This window comes from Pleurodeles waltl, chromosome 9, assembly GCF_031143425.1.
Source record: "Pleurodeles waltl isolate 20211129_DDA chromosome 9, aPleWal1.hap1.20221129, whole genome shotgun sequence".
Lineage (NCBI taxonomy): Eukaryota > Metazoa > Chordata > Amphibia > Caudata > Salamandridae > Pleurodeles > Pleurodeles waltl.
Genome location: NC_090448.1, coordinates 404,246,233 through 404,266,011, shown reverse-complemented (window position 1 = coordinate 404,266,011; position 19,779 = coordinate 404,246,233). Strand labels below are relative to the sequence as shown.

Below are 19,779 nucleotides of genomic sequence, written 5' to 3'. Positions count from 1 at the left end.
AAGGCTAATTAAACACAGAATGGTCTAAGAACCCAGAATTTTTTTAAGTGATCCGGTCTTCAGTAAGGTATTGTCATTAGTTGCGTGGAGATCTACAGGGGATAGCTTATCCCGATTTTAAAAACTGCCAAGAGTTATCGGACACTCTTCTCGTAAAAATACAGATGAGTGAGAACAATCTTAAATACCTCCTCACCCAACAGAAAGTACTAAAACTACAGAAACATATTACGAGATTCAAACATGAAAAAGTCTATGCCTATTCTATTGAGGATTAGGTGAGTAGAAAGTCGAGTTGGGGAGATGGTGTATCGCCAGTGGATAGCTTGTCTTCTGCAGGAGGTAGATCAAATAGTGGGGAAGACCAGAAAAACAGAGAGGACAACCCAGGTATACATTTCATGGGATTCCAGCCTTTCTTTCAAGTCCCCCTTCACTTTCCTCATCCCTACCCGTATTTCGGGTGGCAAAATACATATCCTCCTCGGTTCAGCCTGGGTGAAGAGATATCACAGAATAAGCATTTTTAGGACGAGGCCAAGGACGAAAAAGGAGGGAAGAAAAAAAACAGGAACAGAGAGTACATTGGAAGCACACTATGTCACGAGTCAGCACCAGGAGTATGATCAACGAAATGAAACAAAGCATTAGCTCAGCAAATTATTGGTTAACCTTTCAGATAGCATGCTAACAGAAATAGAGCAGCATTGAATAAGGGACTAAAAATCATCCCCAGATCAAATCTTGATAGGTTTCTTTTATGTTGTGAGCTTGATGACTTTTTTTTTATTTTAGAAAGATCAAATGGAAAGCCTTCTTTTCGAAGGAAACAAATTTAAATGCAGACACTGCATTGGGTTAAAAGATGCAATCCACTTTTACCTCTCTACCAATATGGTACCAATTGAAATCCTCACCTTGAGTCAGCAATGGTGAAGGGGACTGGAGAGACTGAATAATCAGAGACACCCTTTTAAAAACTTGAGTAAGGAGGAGAGAATGGTTTTGGACAGACGAAGTAAAGATGACAACCTAATTATAAAACCCACTGGCAAGGGTGGAGCAATGGTTGTACAGAACTCTTTTATAGGCAGAGCCACTGGAATTATGTGGCACAGGAGTATCAAATTATGCTGCAGTGTTGACTAAATTTTGCACCAATAAAACAGAAAGTATGCAGCATAACGTAGCACTTTTTTGATAGCATTACCCCATTATTTTGTAATGTTATACATGGTAATACTCAATGGGGAAAGATTTCACCTGATTGCTACCAGTTTAACAATCAAATAGAGAAATAACCAAATACAAGATGACCAGTTAACTGCAGCAAAGGTCCTTCCAATGTGCTCAAACACGTTGCCACGTTTTTAGTAACTTTTGATCCGTTTGACCTACAAATCTTTTTTGTTAAAATCTGCAAATTATACAGCAGTTGATGGATTGTGTGCCAATTGTGGCAAATTCAGAATTATGTGGGGGGGGGGGGGGAAAGATTTCCTTATTGGATTGGATGTGGAAAGTCTATATGCCAGCCTACCCCGAAGGATATCCTACATGTAATTGATTACCTAATTTTTCTTCATATTGGGCTTATACCACATTAAGACACTTTGCCCTAAAGTGTATGCAAATGGCTCCTAAAAAAATATATATTTCTGAATTTGAAAGAACTATCTACCTGCAGGTACACAGAACATCAATGGGCAGTACTTTTGCCCCTATCATACTATGCATCTATGTACATCAACTAGATATTACTTACCGTAGACAACCCCTTCAGACATCACATACAACTATGGTAGAAATACACAGATGACATCCAGGTAGTCAGGGAGGGGAATTATGATTCCGCAAACAGGTTTGTCACATGCCTTAAACAACAGACTGAATGCCTGGCATTCACTCATTCGATTGGAGGAACAGAGTATCACATCTTAAAATGTGAAGATCTTCTATGAGCAAGGGTAACTACTGACCAACATACATCCCAAGGTATAGACGGGAACAATTTATTGTGTTTCAGTAATTTTCATCCATGCACCTTATGTGAGAACATATGTTACAGGCAGAGACTCTGCCGCAGTTGTACAAAAATGAATGTCCTTTAGAAACAAGCTACTATCTTAAGTGTCTACCTGAGAAACCCACCATTTAACACACAAAAAGTATTGAAGCAAATTAAAAACAACATTAGAGGGGATCTTGTAGAACAGAACTGGCCCAAACAAAGTGTTGACCAACTGATATGCATCACCACTTGTAATAAATATCATCTGCAATGATATAATGAAAAATCACCAATAGAAACTGGCAGGTTTTGAACTCTGGAGGCTTGAATTTTGAAAAAACGCTCTTTGCACATAAGCGGGATAGAAATCAGAAGGATGTTTTGGTGCACATCAGGAACTTGAAGAGAAGAGAAATTTTAGAGGATGAACAAACTGTGTGTGGGAAACCCACAAGTAACTAAACATCACCCCTGTGGGGATGTAGTGAATGCCATTTGACTAAGAAGACAAGAGAACAGGAGTTGGGACTAGGAAAAGCCTGTATTTAAAAGAAGCATACTGATTGTAATCTGAGTGAGGTGTAGTGTTCCTCATTACATGCCCATGTAATTTCCGCAATATAGGCATGACTTGTAGAAAAGTGAACAAATGATATCTGAGGATCTGTGTAATCGATGCCATAAAAGAGCCACCACCAAGGTGGCTAGCCACTACATTGATGAGGGCCATTTAGTAGATTATTTCAATTGAACCATATCATAGCAAGTACGCATCACATTTCACACAAATCAAACTTCCAAGGTCCTATTTAAGAAAGAGCAAAGGCAGATTTAAGTTGCCAACTTATAGGCATGGCCTCTTGACCAGATCCACATGGTAGATGGGATGTAAAGTACTTCTGCCGTTTGCCAGACAAGTCCTACCTTTTTCTTAAAGAAATACCGACTGAAACTGCTTATAAATTCATATAGCAAATGGAAGCAGATCACTGGGGCTCATGAGAGGTGACAAATTGTGACACGGGATATAGATTCCAATCAGACAGTAACTTTACAACAACACAGTTTGATAGCAAAAAAGTATAGACACTATTGAAAGATGGTGGCTGCTATGGCCGTAATCGTGCACCAACTCCACAATGTTGTGCTTACATCACATGTAACGTCTCCACAGCGGATCAGGAGAAGTTTACAGCACCTCTAAACAACAGGTGAGAACTCAGAGACCTTGGCTACAGGGCCCATGAGTAGAAGGGTTAGGTATGGCAGCCAGTTTAGGTAAACAGAGTACTAAGTAGAAACTGTGCATGATTCTTCGAATTTTTGATCCTTGGCAGGTGCTGCTTAAGAATGATTAGAACATGGCTTCACCAACATATTCCTTTCGCAGGTTGTGACACCAGACCCTAACCAACCTGTAGCTACCTAAGGAGTAAAGAAACCCCTAGTTATGTGTATGTATGCATTGGTGACACAAATTGTGACCCATTCACCCGTGACAACAAGTGTATGGTAAATGGATTCACATGTTGTACAGGCAATTTGAGACCAGTACAATGGGGCAACCTCTCAGACATGATTCTGATTTGCACACTTTCATCTATATTAGGGTGGAACGAATAGATGACGCAGCATACCTATTTGTTGATGAGCATGAAGAAAATTATACACATTGATACTCACAGTGAGAGCTGATCTCAGCTTGCGTTGATTCACAAAGGCACTTGTATACACAGATTTTCTGATTATTATCAAGATACCATTTTTTTATGGGTCTACTCCCACAGAAAGGAGAATATAGGGCAATTTCCTGAGCACAACCTATAGGAGCAGTAACAAATGCACGGTGTGACTGTCACCTGCCATTGGTGCATGCTCCATAAAATAGTGGACCCCAAAATTTGAGGATTCGCCAGCAGGATCATAGGTCCTGAAGAAGTTTGTCAAATTGAGTTCAAAATAAAAAGTGTCGACCGTATAAATGCAGGGGCACACTGAATGTACCAAGGCCATCAGCTGTGTTTTCAGCCTTGCCAGGGGAGGGTGGGTGTTGGGGGGAGGTCACAACAGTAAACCTTTTTAGGGTACCATCCTACACTATTAAAATCCTCTTTTATGAGATTCCCACTATAGACCACAGAACGGGCCTCTGTGATATCCAACTGCTCCCTCCAAGAGTGGGGTGAACCCACCCGGTGTTTAGCACCACGTTGAGTGTGGGCCCAATGATTAAGAATGGCACACAATTAGCATGTGGGTGAGGAACATATATAAAAAGGGAAACCTTTTTTATCCCTATGTATGGGGTGGGGACTAGAAATGCAATGAGTTCTGTTAGGGTCAGACCTCTCTGTTGGTATGATAAGGACAAGGGGAAGCGGAGGTTATGGTAGCTGGTAGGAAGTTTCTCCCTTCCTCCTTGATGATGCTGTTCTTTTGAAGACAAGCTGGGAGGGATGAGGAGAAAACCAGTGTGGTCATCAGGTATCAGCAAATAAGAGTGGCAGCAAAGCTAACCAAAGCAATGGGCGAGACTTAGGCCCACTGTAAGTTCATAATAGGTCTTTCACAACCAGACAGCTTGCATTGTCTAGTAGGTGATCTCTAAAAGTGGCCTCCTTCAGTTTTGTTATCTTAGGATGAGAAACGATAATTTGCGGCCCCCAAGTTGCAGATGCTTTCAAGTGCACCAGAATTCCAAACAGAAGGTTTACTACAATGGACTTTTCTGTTTACTAAATATAGTTCTATTTAGCCCGTTCTGTGGGACTTTCTGGGTAACTTTTAAGCTTTACCACTAACCATCACTTCATGTATAAATGGATAGGAGCTTGGGACATCAAATTGAGAGGTATACCTTTAGAGATGGATTTCATTACAAGACCGGATGGTATCATTATGCATTAACATCCTTTAATGCCATCCCAAGCAGCAGCGCTTAAAGACTGCATAACATCACAAACAACATTCCAGCACTAGAATCCTTGACCATATAGTCTCTGAATTGAATTCAATTCCTGTTTTTATTGCTGCTCAAGTACAGAAAAGTGGCACTTAATCTCTTTGATCTTTATTAACTGTAAATTATTTGGTTTGGTCTCCAATTTAGGGAGATTTGTTTTGTTGTGGGTAGTTTTAAGAGTCAGATATATATATATATATCTCAAAACAATCCTTGCTTCGGAAGAAGGAGCACGGACTCGATGGATTCAGAGATTCCTCACAAGTTTCATTTCAAAAGCTTCACCAACACATTTCGGCAGTCGCTTTGACCACGGTTGGTGGTCTATAATCACACACACACCCTTTAATACATTTCATATTAACAATAAACAAAGGACAAATGTTCCGTAGCTCATTTAGAGCACCATCTTGGAGTATGCAACATTTATATTGCTGACAAACAACAAAGAACAGGTGTTCCTTAGCTCATTTAGGGCCATATGTACCAAGGGGATTTACCCATTTTGTGTCTATGGGAAAATGTGTTGATACATATGGCCCTTAGAGTGCCATCTTGGAAACTACACCATCTGTTTACCAGTAACCATTCTTACTCATCCTTAACCCCTTCCCTGCCAGGCCTTTTCCCCTCCTGTGTCGAGCCTTTTATTGGCTATATGGGGCAGTTCGTCCTTAGGCCCTCATAACTTTTTGTCCACATAAGCTACCCATGCCAAATTTGTGTCCTTTTTTGCAACATCCTAGGGATTCTAGAGGTACCCAGACTTTGTGGGTTCCCCTGAAGGAGACCAAGAAATTAGCCACAATACAGCGAAAATTTCCTTTTTCTTTTAAAAAAAATGGGAAAAAAGGCTGCAGAAGAAGGCTTTTGTTTTTTTCCCTGAAAATGGCATCAACAAAGGGTTTGCAGTGGTAAAATCACCATCTTCCCAGCTTTCAGGAACAGGCAGACTTGAATTAGAAATCCCATTTTCAACACAATTTTGACATTTTACTGGGACATACCCCATTTTTACTATTTTTTGTGCTTTCAGCCTCCTTCCAGTTAGTGACAGAAATGGGTGAGAAACGAATGCTGGATCCCAGAAAGATAAACATTTTTGGTCCTGGGCTCAGCAGCCATCAAGGGAAACCTACCAAACCTAGACATTTCTGAAAACTAGACCCCCGATGGAGTCCAGGGAGGTGCGATTTGTGTGGATCCCCCAATGTTTTCTTACCCAGAATCCTCAGCAAACCTCAAATTTAGCTAAAATTAAAAAAATAAAACATTTTCCCCACATTTCTGTGTGGGATCACCGCACCGGGACAAATTTCGTAAACCCCAACGTACCCTCAGTCTCCCGGTAAAAATGATACCTCATTTGTGTAGGCGGACCAAGTGCTTGTGACAGGGAAGAGCCAAAAACATGTGAAAATTGAAGGGGAACCAAAGCGAGTCCAAAAGGGCAGTTTGAAAAAAAACATTTTTAGGCTGACAAGTGCAGCAGAATTTTTATCGATATAATGAGACAATGCTGGGTGGTAGGAATTTTGTAGATTTCTGCAGATTCCGGAAGGTTCCATCATAAAAATGTGGGGAAAATGTTTGATTTCCAGCAAAGTTGGAGGTTTGCAGGGCACTGTGTGTAAGAAAATGGTGTGGGGTGCATGTGAAACACACCACCCTGTAATCACCCAGATGTTTAGTTTTCAGATGTGTCTAGGTCTTGTGGATTTTTCTACATGGCAGCGTCCCAAAGTCCATAAAATGCAGCCCCTCACCATTCCAAGTGGGACAATTTTGGGAGTTAGCCAAGCTATCATGGCCCAAATGTAAAACCAAAACCCCAAATAATCAAATGTCTTCTTGCTTGCTGTAGGATAAGATGTTTTAGTGTGCTGGGGAGAGCCGAAAGACTGTTACCCCCTTCAGTTGGGGTGGGGGCACAACCAGGCCCATACTGGTTGGTAGCCACCACCCCACTATTTTTTTTTTTTAATCCCCTGGCATCTAGTAGGCTTTCTGCCCCCCCCCCCCCCCCAGGGTGTGGATCAGGGGTAATTGCCCCATCTGTCCACTGGTGGGCAGAAAAACTTTGGCCCCATTTATTTGGGGGGGGGGGGGGGGAAGGGGGGGGAAGAGTTGTGGCCATACCCCCAGCCTCATATTTTGGAGAGAAAAAAAAAAAAATTTCCCTGGTCTCTGGTGGGCTTTCTGCCCCCCCTTCTGGACAGATGGGCGTCCCAAAAATTGGCCAATCTGCCCCCAAGGGGGGCAGATATGGCCAACAGTAATGTGCCCCCATGGGGAGCTACCCTTACCCAAGGGGCCGCCCCCCTAAAGAAAACCAGGCCCTGGTGCCAAAGTGGTTTCTGCCCCCCGGGGGCAGATCGGCCTAATAGAAATACGCCGATCTGCCCCCAATGGGAGCAGAAATGGCCTAAAATAAATCCCCCCCCCCACAGGGAAGTGACCCTTGCCTAAGAGGTCGCTCCACTTGCGTGAAATTGGCACCAAAAAAAAAAAATCCCCGGTATCTAGTGGTTTCTGCCACCTTTTGGGGCAGATTGGCCTAGCAAAAAAAAAAACGCCTATCTGCCCTCAGGGGCAGATCGGCCTAATAGAAACACACCCAAGGGGGGCAGAAATGGTCTAAATATAATTTGCCCCCCCAGGGGGAGCGACCCTTACCTAAGGGGTTGCTCCCCACCTCTAAAAAAAAAAAAAAAAAAAAAAAATGGTCCCTGGCGCCTAGAGGTTTCTACCCTGCCTGGGGGCAGATCGGCCTAATAACAATATGCCGATCTACCCCCGTGGGGGCAGAAATGGCCTAAAATAAATGTGCCCCCCCCCCCACCCCGGGGAGGGACCCTTGCCTAAGGGGTCGCTCACCTTCCGTGAATTCGCCGGCAAAAAAACACTCCCAGGTGTCTAGTGGTTTCTGCCCCCCTTGGAGGCAGATTGGCCTCATAAAAATAGGCCGATCTGCCCCCAAGGGGAGCAGAAATGGCCTAAATAGAATTTGCCCCCTAGGGGAGCGACCCTTGCCTAAGGGGTCGCTCCCCACCTATTGAAAGAAAAAAAAAAAAGTCCCTGGCGCCTAGAGGTTTCTTCACCCCCCCGGGCAATTCGGCCTAATAACAATAGGCCGATCTGCCCCCAGGGGGAGGGAGGAGAAAAGGCCGTGAAAAAAACTGCTCCCCCCATCCCCCGGGGAGCGACCCTTGCCCAAGGGGTCGCTCCCCTTAAGCCAATTTCCTTTTTACAATAAATCCCTGGTGTCTAGTGGGCATTTCAGAAGCCGGATCGCTTCACGAAATTCCTTTCCTTCCCTTTGAAGCCTCTCAGGCCCCCATCATGTGATCGCAAATGTGCACTGATGTCATCAGACGTCACTGGGAGGGTTGGGGGGAGGCTCAGGGGTGGAAGGTGAAGGGTTTTCCCTTCCATCCCTGCCTTGGTGGGGGGGGGAGGTAAGCCCACGGAGGGAGCGCTAGGCCGAGGACCTAATGGTTACGTCCTTGGCACAGGAGCACTGTGCTGGTGGACGTAACCATTACGTCCCCAGCACAGAAGGGGTTAAAGAGTCGGACAAGGGTGGTAATGTGGTGGTATGGTCTAAAGAGAAATACATGAAGGAAGGAAAGAGACAGCTTAATGATGAGAGGTGTTATGAACATGGTAACTTTTTTACAATAGGCCTAGCTAAGAAACTATATGAGGAGATGCTCATAAACTGGAGAGAAACAGGCTCTCCTAGAATGGGGAGAATATAATTTCTTAAGATGCAAATATCCGATAACACCTATCAGGGGTGTGGAATTTATTAAAATATCTACTTGTCCAGGGGACAGGTTGCTTCTCAAATCTACTTGTCCTGTAAAAAGTTCTACTTGTCCCTTTGGTGCCATGTAGTGTGGCGACAAATTATGGCAGCAATTAATAGCCTCTCTGATTATGCCTGGGCTACTACCATAGTAGGGCTTGAATACTTGGAGTTTCAATCCCTACTGTAGCAATTTCCTTATTTTGCCACCTTTCTGCAGATTTGCATACTGGGGCTGGAGGAAGCAGTAAGCAATAGTTCCAGGGCTGGAATGCCTTTGAGTCTGCAAACCTACATGTTTTAAAGATTTTTACCAGCTTCTCTCTAATATTTTCCCATAATAAGAAAGGTTGGACATTTACTCCTGACAATGGCAGAATTAGAACTTCTTCCAGGGTTGGGAAGAAAGTGGCTGGAGGGAAAATGAACTTGCAAATGCTCAATAGATTTTCACATGAGCAAATCTACACATCGTATTTACCCACGCTAAAATACAGTTCACAAATATTTTATAGGGGTACGACATATACCATGGGTGCACTTTTGTGACTTTCTTTAAGAAATTGGGGCCACAAGTAGGTAGGTTCAGATTTGTGACCTGCAAATTGCGAGTCGCAAATCCGAATGTAGGATGGTGTCCTTGACACCATCTGTGATTCGCAAGGGCTTCGCAAATGCCCACATCATGAATACTCATGAGGTGGGTCGCAATTTGCGACCCCCTCACAAATGGTGGCCTGCTGGAGACAGCAGACCACCATGTCTGTGACTGCTTTTCAATAAAGCAGTTTTTGGGGGTTTTTTTTTGTAATGCAGCCCGTTTTCCTTAAAGGAAAACGAGATGCATAACAAAAACGAAAAATTAAACGTTTTCGTTTCATTTTTTCAGAGCAGGCAGTGGTCCGCAGGACCACTGCTTGCTCTGAAAAAATGTTTACAGTGACATTCACAATGGGAAAGGGGTCCCATGGGGATCCCTTCCCTTTTGCGAAAGTGTTAGCACCCATTTGAAATGGGTGCAAACTGCGATTGGTTTGCGCCCGCGGTCACAAAACAATCCTACATTGCACTGCGAGTTGCAATTAGGAAGGGAACACCCCTTACTAAATGCGAGTCGCAAACCCGTTTTGTGATTCGGTAACCAGGATACTGAATCGCAAAACTGGGTTTGTGCATCGCAATGTGCTTTTTGCACGTCGCAAACAGCGAAAGTCGCTGTTTGCGACATGCAAAAAGCTACCTACATGTGGGTCTTGGTCCCTAATTAGGTCTGGTGTTAACAAAGACATTTTGTTTTTAATAAACTTCTATTTCTCTCTCTTTCGGCTGACTTTACTGTGAGTGATCGCATTCTGCTCTTCCACAAGGAGCATATTGCCACACAAAGTAGTTTTGTTCAGTGTCAGGAACTACAGTGGCAATAAGTGACGTAACAAAAGTGGAGGGTGCCCCTTTGCAAAGAACATGGAGGAGCCCCCTCTCCAGACTCACTCAGGGCAGGTGCTGTGCTGACGGGGCCCCCTGGAGGGCGGCTGCGGGGCCTTTGTTATGCCGCTGGTGGCAACGTGTGCTTTAAGAGTTCAAAAACTTTTTGGGGGGTTTTGCCAATGTTTGTTACAATGTTGAGGGCCTGGTAGCTCCCACAACAATAAAGTGTTACAAAAGCCATGTCAAAACAAGACATGCATTGATGAAACTAAAAGACTTATAAAAATATGTCAGATCAGTTGGCTTTGTCAGTGTTTGTTTATTTTCAGGCTTCCCATAATCGTGTTGAAAATGGTTACACTGATTTTCCATTAGAAATATTTTTGGGAAATACTAGCATGCATCAACACATTTTACTAAATGACACTTCATTTGCATATAATCAGAGAGCATTCTGGGAGCATTATACTTAGGCTCTTAGCCTAAACTTTTCAAACATGTGTGTACACGTTTTTTTTTTTTGTACTGGAACCAACGTCAGTAGTGAAGTGTGACCTTAAAACATTTATTTACAGCACGCACCCTAATAATGAAGGCTTTCAAATAATGAACCATAAATACAAGTTCGAACAGCATTATCTTTTGGAAACACATTACCTCAACTGCAGAGAGTTCAACTCTCTGTAAGCAGGCAGCCAAAGGGTTTGTGCTGCAGGGGGTTGGGCTAGATAGAATTCCACATCCCTGGGGCCTATGATGTATTTATTACCCAAACTTCATAAAGATGCAATCAACCCCCCAGGCAGGCCTACAGTGTCTGCAATAGGCTCTCTGATGGAAAACACTTCTAAATGTATATATTTTTTTCTTACGACCTTTTGTAATGACTTTACCAGCATATCTAAAAGGCACGACTCATTTTCTGACCATGAGTGGTATGGGAAGAAAATTTCTTTATGAGTACCTTGGATGTGTCTAGTCTCTATACTAGTATACATCATGAATTAGTTATTAAGGCAATTAGACACTTCCTAAGGCCGAGATCTTTGTCATTGCTACTACACACAGAGATGTTGTTAGATATGATTTGGTTCAGTCTTACGAATAATTTATTTCTATTTGATGACACAATTTACAGACAGAAACAGAGAACTGCGATGGACACGTGCTTTGCCCCCAACTATGTGAATTTGTTGGCTGGTGGGAGGAGCAGGTGTCCACCGACGTCCCAGCCTTCGAGGATCATGTTGTGCTGTGGGCATGATATACAGATGACATCTTCATCATTTGGAGAGAAGACACTACCTCAGCTGAGAATTTTGTGAGTGAGCTGAATAATAATCAGCTTAATTTGCAATTCACGGGTATGATGAGTAAACAAAGAATTGAATTTTTGGATGTAGAAGTATATTTTGAGAATGATAAAATCAACACTAGATTACATCGAAAACAGACTGCTGGTAACAGTCTTTTGCATGCGACGAGTTCACACCCAAGAAAACTCATTAACAGTATTCCATATGGTGAACTTCTGAGAGGGAAAAGAATCTGCAGCACTAGAGCAGACTATGATCGTGTGAAAGATACTATGCTCAAAAGATTTGACGAAAGAGGATACAATTATAATGTTGTGCAACAGGCGAGCAATTGAGTAGATGCTGTAGAAAGATCCTCTCTACTCTACCCTAAACGATCTTTAAAAGGTGAATAAACTATCAGATTCATTACCAATTTTTCGTGTCAGACCTGTCGGCTACGCCAAAAATTTCCTAAATACTGGTGTATCCTGAAGACAGACGACCATATAGCTAAAGTTATACACAATACACCACAGATTACTTTTCGCAAAAGCAGGTCTTTGAGTGACAATTTGAGTAATAGTTTGGTAACATCTCAAACTCGATGTAGAGAGAAGACCAGGGGGAGAGAGAGAAAAAAAAAAAAAGAAAAAAAAATTGGTGGGTTCTTCTGTTGCACAAAATGCAAAGCATCTAAACAAAGTAAGGACTGTACCCAAATATGGGTCTCTTCAAAATGAAAGCACTTTAACATAAATGATACATATAAGTGTAATACAGATTACTGTGTATACTGTCTGATATGTCCATGTGACAAACTGTATGTGGGAAGTACCATACATAAAGCACAGAAAGGAGTTCTGGAACATTTGAGGGCTATAAAAACAGAAAAACAATATCCGGTTGCAAGACACTTCCTAGAGTCACACAATGGTGATCCAGAAATGTTGAGATTTGTGGTTAGTGATGATGTGAAGTGCTATGTTATAGGGGGAGATAGGGAACATGATTTACGCATTTTGGAATCAAGATACATCATAGATTTTGAGGTATTAGTTCCCCTAGGTTTGAACTCAAGTGAGGAACTGGCAGTACATCTAAGATAAATTGAAAAAATTATGTCATTGTGGATGTAATAGTCAAAAAAAAGTTGCAGGTGGATTTTTTTAATATTGGATGTATGGATGAAGACACACATCCTGTGGGAAGGCCATTGTGGAGATGCAATTTTATCTGGAGATTTAAGAAAACAAATATTATTGAGCAACTAGTCGAGAGATGGATTTGATTGGGACTGTGAGACTAGACCCACTAGGGCAATACATTGATACAAAATAGATCTCTACCAATCCATCTTTGGGTTATAAATAATGATTTATTCAGGGAGATTGAATTATGACTAAGATTATAGTGAATATTCATGATAACCACAAGTGAAATAAAAATTGCGGGATATTGATGGTATACAAATTTTGCAGGCTCCAAGATGGTGCTCCAAATGAGTTAAGTAACGCTTGTTCCTTGTCTATTGTTAACTATACAAATGTTGTATGTTCCAAGATGGTGCTCTAAATGAGCTGAGGAACCAGTGTAGAGATGGATTTGACTGAGACTGTGAAACTAGGCCCACGAGGGCAATACGTTTATATTAAATAAGTCTCTTCCAATCCATCTTTGCAAGATTAATAACTAGGATTCCGCAAATGAAACAACATATTGCGGGGTAATGATGAGTAAGAAAGGATACTGGTAAACAGATGTTGCAGGTTCCAAGATGGCGCTTTAAATGAGCTAAGGAACGTTTGTCCCTTGTTTATTGTTAACAATACAAATGTTGCATGTTCCAAGATGGCGGTCTAAATGAGCTAAGGAACACCTGTTCTTTGTTGATTGTCAGCAATACAAATATTGCATGTTCCAAGATGGCGCTCTAAATGAGCTAAGGAACATTTGTCCTTTGTTTATTGTTAATATAAAATGTATTAAAGTGTGTGTGTGATTATAGACCACCAACCGTGATCAAGGCGACTGCCGAAACGCGTTGGTGAAGCTTTTGAAATTTAAACGTTGAGAAATCTGAGGCCTTACGTGACTTCTGCTTCATGCGAGGTGGGTAATAGATCAGTCTGCTTTGCTGTTTCTGTCCGGAAGTGTGTCGCAAAGCTTGTGAAGGTCTGACTCTGCGAGCATGTTGTTAAGGAATTCTTTAAGGAGATGCGCTTTGGACATCCCGCGAGATTTGGGGCACCATTTTAATTTGGTTATTTATTAATATAGTAATTTGTATTATACAATAGTGCTTTTACTGCTTATCGTCAATTGACAGTTGTGTCAGTTGCAGTTAAGAGATTTCTTGAGGAGGTTATTTAGGTGGTTCTGAGCATTGGCACTGTTGTTCGTGGATTAAAGCTGGCTATTTTACTGGCAATCTTTTGTCATTTTTAGAATACTTCAAAGAAAACGTCAGGTACCGAGATGGAGATGCTGGATGTCCCTAAGTGAAAAATTAATGAGGCAATAATTAAAAAAATTATTCAGAACAACATGAAAAGTTGATTTCACAAAACTTTAGAAAAAGTGATGGAGAAAAAGAAAAGAGCAGAATCTGCTAATAAATAATGGTCATTATCGGAGGGTGATGCCGAAAACGTTGAGAAACAAGGTAAGAAAGAGAGGAAAACAAAAGTATTTAAGTGAAGAGCAGAAAAGCACTGGAAGAGCAGTTGGCCCTCGTGCCTCAAAGGCTAAAGATGTCCTATGCAACTGAGAGAGTGTAGTTTAAATATTACATATTATAGACATGAAATGCTTATGTTTAACAATGCTGCATTAATAATATTATTCATTGAAACTTATTCATAAACGTGGAGAATTGTTCACATGTGCAAACTAATGTCAACTATTAATCATTTATATTATGCCTAACTGAGCACATTAACACGTATAAAACTGCATTCATTAGAACTCGTATATCTTAAGTTAGCGTGAGTCGAGAACTAGCTGTATAACTCTCATATTAAAGCGTATTTTTCTGTTTCTCCAGTGTGCTGACTTGCAAAAGACCATGACCCAGTGATTGTTCTTTTCCTTGTTTGCAACAATGCTAGATTTTCTCATTCACATGCTAGCAGCTTTTAGTATAAATTATGAAACTTCAAAACAATTTTGGACACTTTCAAGGACGATAAAGCGTGGAGAAGAGAACTTTTGACCTGACGTGTGCCGAGGAAATAAAGTAACCCCGGATGTGCCACCTATGAAAAACGTCAATTATGAAGACCAATTAGGATTTAGAGAATTATCGTGAAATGACAAATGCATTACTTAATGTATAATTTGATTGGTTACCGATAGTGAGGTGTAGTGACTGACCAATAGAATTTTGGGGGAATGTATTTTGGAAAAAGGGATAAAAACCCATGACACAAGAGACAAAGTGCATTAGGTAGGGAATGATATTGATTGCATCCAGAAACTCTGTCACTCTATTTGGTGACTTGAGACTTAGACAAAACCATCCTTGCCCATAGACTGCCCCATTACACTTTCCTCCTTATGAGGAGAGTGTCCCTTGCCTTTAACTTAGATAGACTGACGGTGATCTAACTGATGTCCTGAAGACGATGACTGATCCTGTATGCTGACCTATTCTGAGGAGGGTAATTATAATTATTGCTAATGGAAATACATTTATTTGCCTTTTCTTTCTAGGTACCAACTGCTGTATGTTTTGATTAGAGATCTTAGTTAGATGTTTTCCAAATTAATGTTCTAAATTGTTTTGCATGAAGCCCAACATGCTAATGCTAATTTGAGGATAGATGAGGTATTCACTATGACTGACGGAACTGACGTGACTGACGGAGTGCTTTGCTGAACTAAGAGCTTTAGGAGGTATTATGTATTGCGATCTGTTCTTATTCGCATGATTATCTTATGTTCCTGATCTTTACATTATTGAAAGCTCATCATAATTGTCGCTTTGTGATTATGTTTATATGCTTCTTGGTTTCGAGATTAATGCATTTGCTATTAGATTGTAATCAATAGGGAATAAAATTCACTAATCTCCATTAAGGTGTGGTTATTCGTGACTGAAAGTCATGATTGCGCCGAAGGTTTACTAATGACTAAAGTGAAATATATTTTGGTGTTAACTGTTGACAATGTTATTGACATATTGATCAGTTATCTCGTCTTACGGTGTCTCACCACTGGGTCCAAAGATTCATCGGCCTAAAACGAGTCCTGATGTGTTTAAATTAACATAGACGGACGCGTTAGCACAGCAAAAGATGTAATAAGAAAGGTGTCCTAAACGGCGCAATGAATTTGAGATGTCAAGATGATGAGTTTATGAATGAGGAATTTGTGGAGAAGTAGAAAGTAGTTTTTGATGAATATATATTGGATTTAGAAAATGACGGTGATTGCGAGGATGAATTAGTTGGCGATAAGAACTGTCTTCTACTTCCAAGGACTCTATAAAAATTATTTGCGGGAGGCAATGTTTTCTCCCTATAATATTAGGCACCCCAGAAGCGCAGATTGGTGACCTTTAGACAAGCTGCGCAATTTATAAAGAAATGAATTTGAAATCCTTTGGAGAGAATGTAAAAAATATTTTGAAGCTGGAATGTTCTGGGCGGGTTATTGATGACAAGGTCTGTCTCACATCTAATTTGGATTCTGCATTGATTACCATTTTATTTAAAATGGGCAAAGATCCTACAAAAGGCCTTGAGAGGTCACTTAAACAGTGCCATGATAAGCTCTTACATGTAGTGGGTCCGTTAGCTCGAATTCTCGACATGGCTGAGGAGGCATATATTATTGGAACTCTACTGGATCTTGATGTGTTAAGAGGATGGAGTCAGATAACTGTTTTTTTTTTAAGGGAATGCAAACACAGGACTTGATGCAAAAAGAAGGAAGGCAGTGTTGTTTAAGATTAACCCCAAATTGGGTGACCATGGGGTAAAGGAGACAAGTGAAAACCTAAAAGGCTTATTGTTTAGAAAGAACATGATAAAGAGCTTAAGCAAATAGGTTTCAACATTTAAACCTTAGATAAGGCCCAACACAATACGAGAAGGATGTTTAGTGGTAGTGTTTCGGAAGGGCTGGCAAAAGGGGACTTTCTATTGGCTGAGGGTTCCAAAAGTCCCTTATGTCCAGAGAGGAGGAAGAGGTTACTAGGCAGGTGCAGGATCCAACTTTTACCCTCCGAGAGGGAGATTTCAAAGAGGTTGACGAAACAAGACTGAGGACAAGGATCAACAGGCTTCCAAGGTGAGCACAGTGACTACTGTTGGTTCTTTCTAAGTAAGAGTCGGTTAAAGTTCTTCAGAAATTAATGGGGATTGCTTACACAGGATCCTTGGGTTTTAGAGACTATTCAAGGATGCAACGTAGAATTCATAGAAAAACACACATTTAGCTGTCAAACTGAAACTTAATGCTGGCTAAACATCCTTCCTCCAAACAAAACCATGTTATTTTATGAAGAAATAAGTTCAATTTTCGGCCCACATTGGAATATTATCAGGTTTGGTGAATAGATGTTTTTTTCACCAACAGAAGATTTTCATTGTAATCAATGGATGCGGGGATGCCGGGATGCCGTTTACATCTTTATTGGTAGGTAATCCAAATCACGTCCATAGAAACAAAAATAAATAAATGCAATCCAGGCCCAGCAACCACTACCGAAAATATCAAAACGTTGGTCACAAGGCTGCTCATTAAAACAGTGCTGAATATTCATGTAAACTAGAAATTACCATACGGTAATGTCAGTTAAATAGTTTCTATGAATTTAATTAACATATTCAGCAGGGAGCCAGGAAAAAACAAAAAATACAGCATTTTTGCAGGTGCAAAGTCCTAAGCTTCAAATTGGTGGCAGTATATAAATTAAATGTGCAGATTCAAATTTGGGCAAACCATAAACTATATGAACTACTATGCTTTCACAGCCAACGTCACTAAAACAACATTTAATAATAATGTATGTATCGATGGGGAATGAATTCCACATAAATCAAAGACATTAAACCATAAGCGCATATACTCAATTGTAAGCATGCCAGATACTGAGATTAAACAGCATTGTTGTAACTGACATATGAAGTAAGGATGCATAATGAAACTACTCCGTTTCTCCCCTTCTAGAGTCACTACGTCTGGTGCAAAATTTGTAGTATTAATTTACACTGCTGTTTTTTTTTTTTTAATAATGGTCTTCTAGCACAATCCAGCCACAGTCCCAACATGTTCAATGTCTCCAAAGCGGTATTGAGTGTGATACGCAACGGGTTGTTGTAAGGAGCGCTGAGTTACAGGATGTGTTTTACAGAAGGCACATTAACCCTCTATGTTACTTCATGAGTGAAAACGGTGACTGGGCAAAACATAGAACTCTCCCAGGACTGCGTTAACCACTAGAGTACTCTTACCGCTATTATATTCCTCTCAAAATTGCAGGGCAAACAAAAATCTCAGCAGCTAGTCCCATTTAATTGGCAGTGGATTGTTTTAAATAAATTTGTAAATTGACATGCTACTTTTCAAGCTCTGCCCTCGTAACTCAATCCCTTTTCCTCCTCCACACCTTAACACTCAATTTATGGGTTCCTACAGTCATTTTTTTCTAATTTTAGCACGGTTTTGGAACATTTTGAAAATGGTGAAGTTTACTTTGATTCTTTGGATTACCGCGTATCGACAAGTCATTTTCACACGTAGCAGGTCGTTGACTCGAGTAACCCAGCCACAAACGAAGTAACTACACCCATAACAATCACACAGGTGCCGCCTCTTAGGAAAGGTGTCGAATGCAGGCGCACTAGGCGCAGTGCACTTTTAGCCACGGTGATGCACCTGTTCAGGATGTTGATGGCTGTCACAGCAGTAACATACAGCATTCAATCAAGGCCATCAAACTACTACCACACAGGTCCTAGCGATACCAAATATACCAGCCTAAACGCATATTTCGCCGAAATTGCCGAGATGGGCAAACTAAATAATTACATACTGTATGAATAAATCAAGCAGAAGCGAGCAGTTAGGAAAAAGATAAGCGAAAACTAAATTCCTCCAATCGCGATAACATATTTAACAGGGATAAGCATATTTCTATAAACACGATATATAAATTAAGAAGAAAAGTAAAAAGTATTGAGTGGTCTAAAGTTACCGTTTTTAAGAACCCTTTATAGGGGTTTAGATGTAATGGTAACATCGGCCACTTTCGGCTGGAAAGCGAGATTAAACACGAATACCATGAGCGTTACTTACAAGGACCATCCACAAACTCAATCCAATGTCTATTGCCCGTTATTTTGATCTTTCAACAACCAACATTTGTTATTTTAGTACTTCCGGATCTCTTGACGGCCTATCCCACGGCTGAACGTTTTGAGTGCGGGAATGGGCGGAACTCGTGACGTCTTAGGGGATACAGGATTGGAGCATTGCCGTCACCTCCACCAATCCTAGTGCGTTGCATAGAACTTCGATGTGTTGATTGGCTGTGAAGTCTTCCACGGTCTGTAAACACCATATGAGAAGTACAGTTCCCACTACAACGATACCATTTAATTCTTGATGAAAATTGTTTGTTTCTGCATCTCTTTCGACGGTGAGACGTAGGTGAAGATATGTTCCTTGTTCGACTCCCCGACACAGTAACAATACGCGAGTGGAAGTGGCCTGGGGGTTCCCTACTGTTTTCTAGTTTTTAACTGTGCAAATCTGGAGTGGACAGGGTGCCGACTTTCATTATCGCTGCATTTCACCATACCCACGCGAAACCATTTGTGGAGGCGGGACCTGACGGGGAACCAAAAGCAGCCACTGGAAACACCACCTCCTTCCCTTTTCCACCAATCATTCTTTATCTTTTCTTACTTTGATCGCTTGCTCAGCATTCCCCTCGCGTAGCCTAAGCTTTCCCTCGAATGTTGAAGCTCAGTTGCCTGCTGCAATTAATCTTGGGGCGCTGTGGTATGAAATGAATGGGCAGCCTGCAGGGATCGGCGATCCTCACTGTTGCCCGTGACCCAGGACCTGTTGTCCTGGACCCTCTCCTGTGCCGCATCTCCACAGCTGTTGATTGTTGCTTCCTGCCAGGAGCGACACAGGGAAACATCGCACTTGCAACACACAATAGGTCCAGCAATTTTTTTAATTACAAATCAGCGATTCTTTATGGCCTTTAACAGGCCAACACATATGTATATCTGTGTACATGCATGCTGACTTA

At 41.3% G+C, this 19,779-nt stretch overlaps 1 protein-coding gene across 2 annotated transcripts in view; it reads right to left on the bottom strand.

Annotated features, from left to right (window-relative positions):
* Nucleotides 1-19,398, bottom strand: part of GPR137 (G protein-coupled receptor 137) — a 131,744-nt gene extending 112,346 nt beyond the window's left edge. Inside the window, exon 1 of one of the 2 annotated variants that reach the window (XM_069207145.1) lies at nt 18,813-19,398. The gene's annotated coding sequence lies outside the window, so the exon portion shown is untranslated. Of the gene's footprint in view, nt 1-18,711 lie in introns of both variants that reach the window. The other variant, XM_069207146.1, reaches the window with a different exon arrangement.
* Between the last annotated feature and the right edge of the window lie 381 nt (nt 19,399-19,779).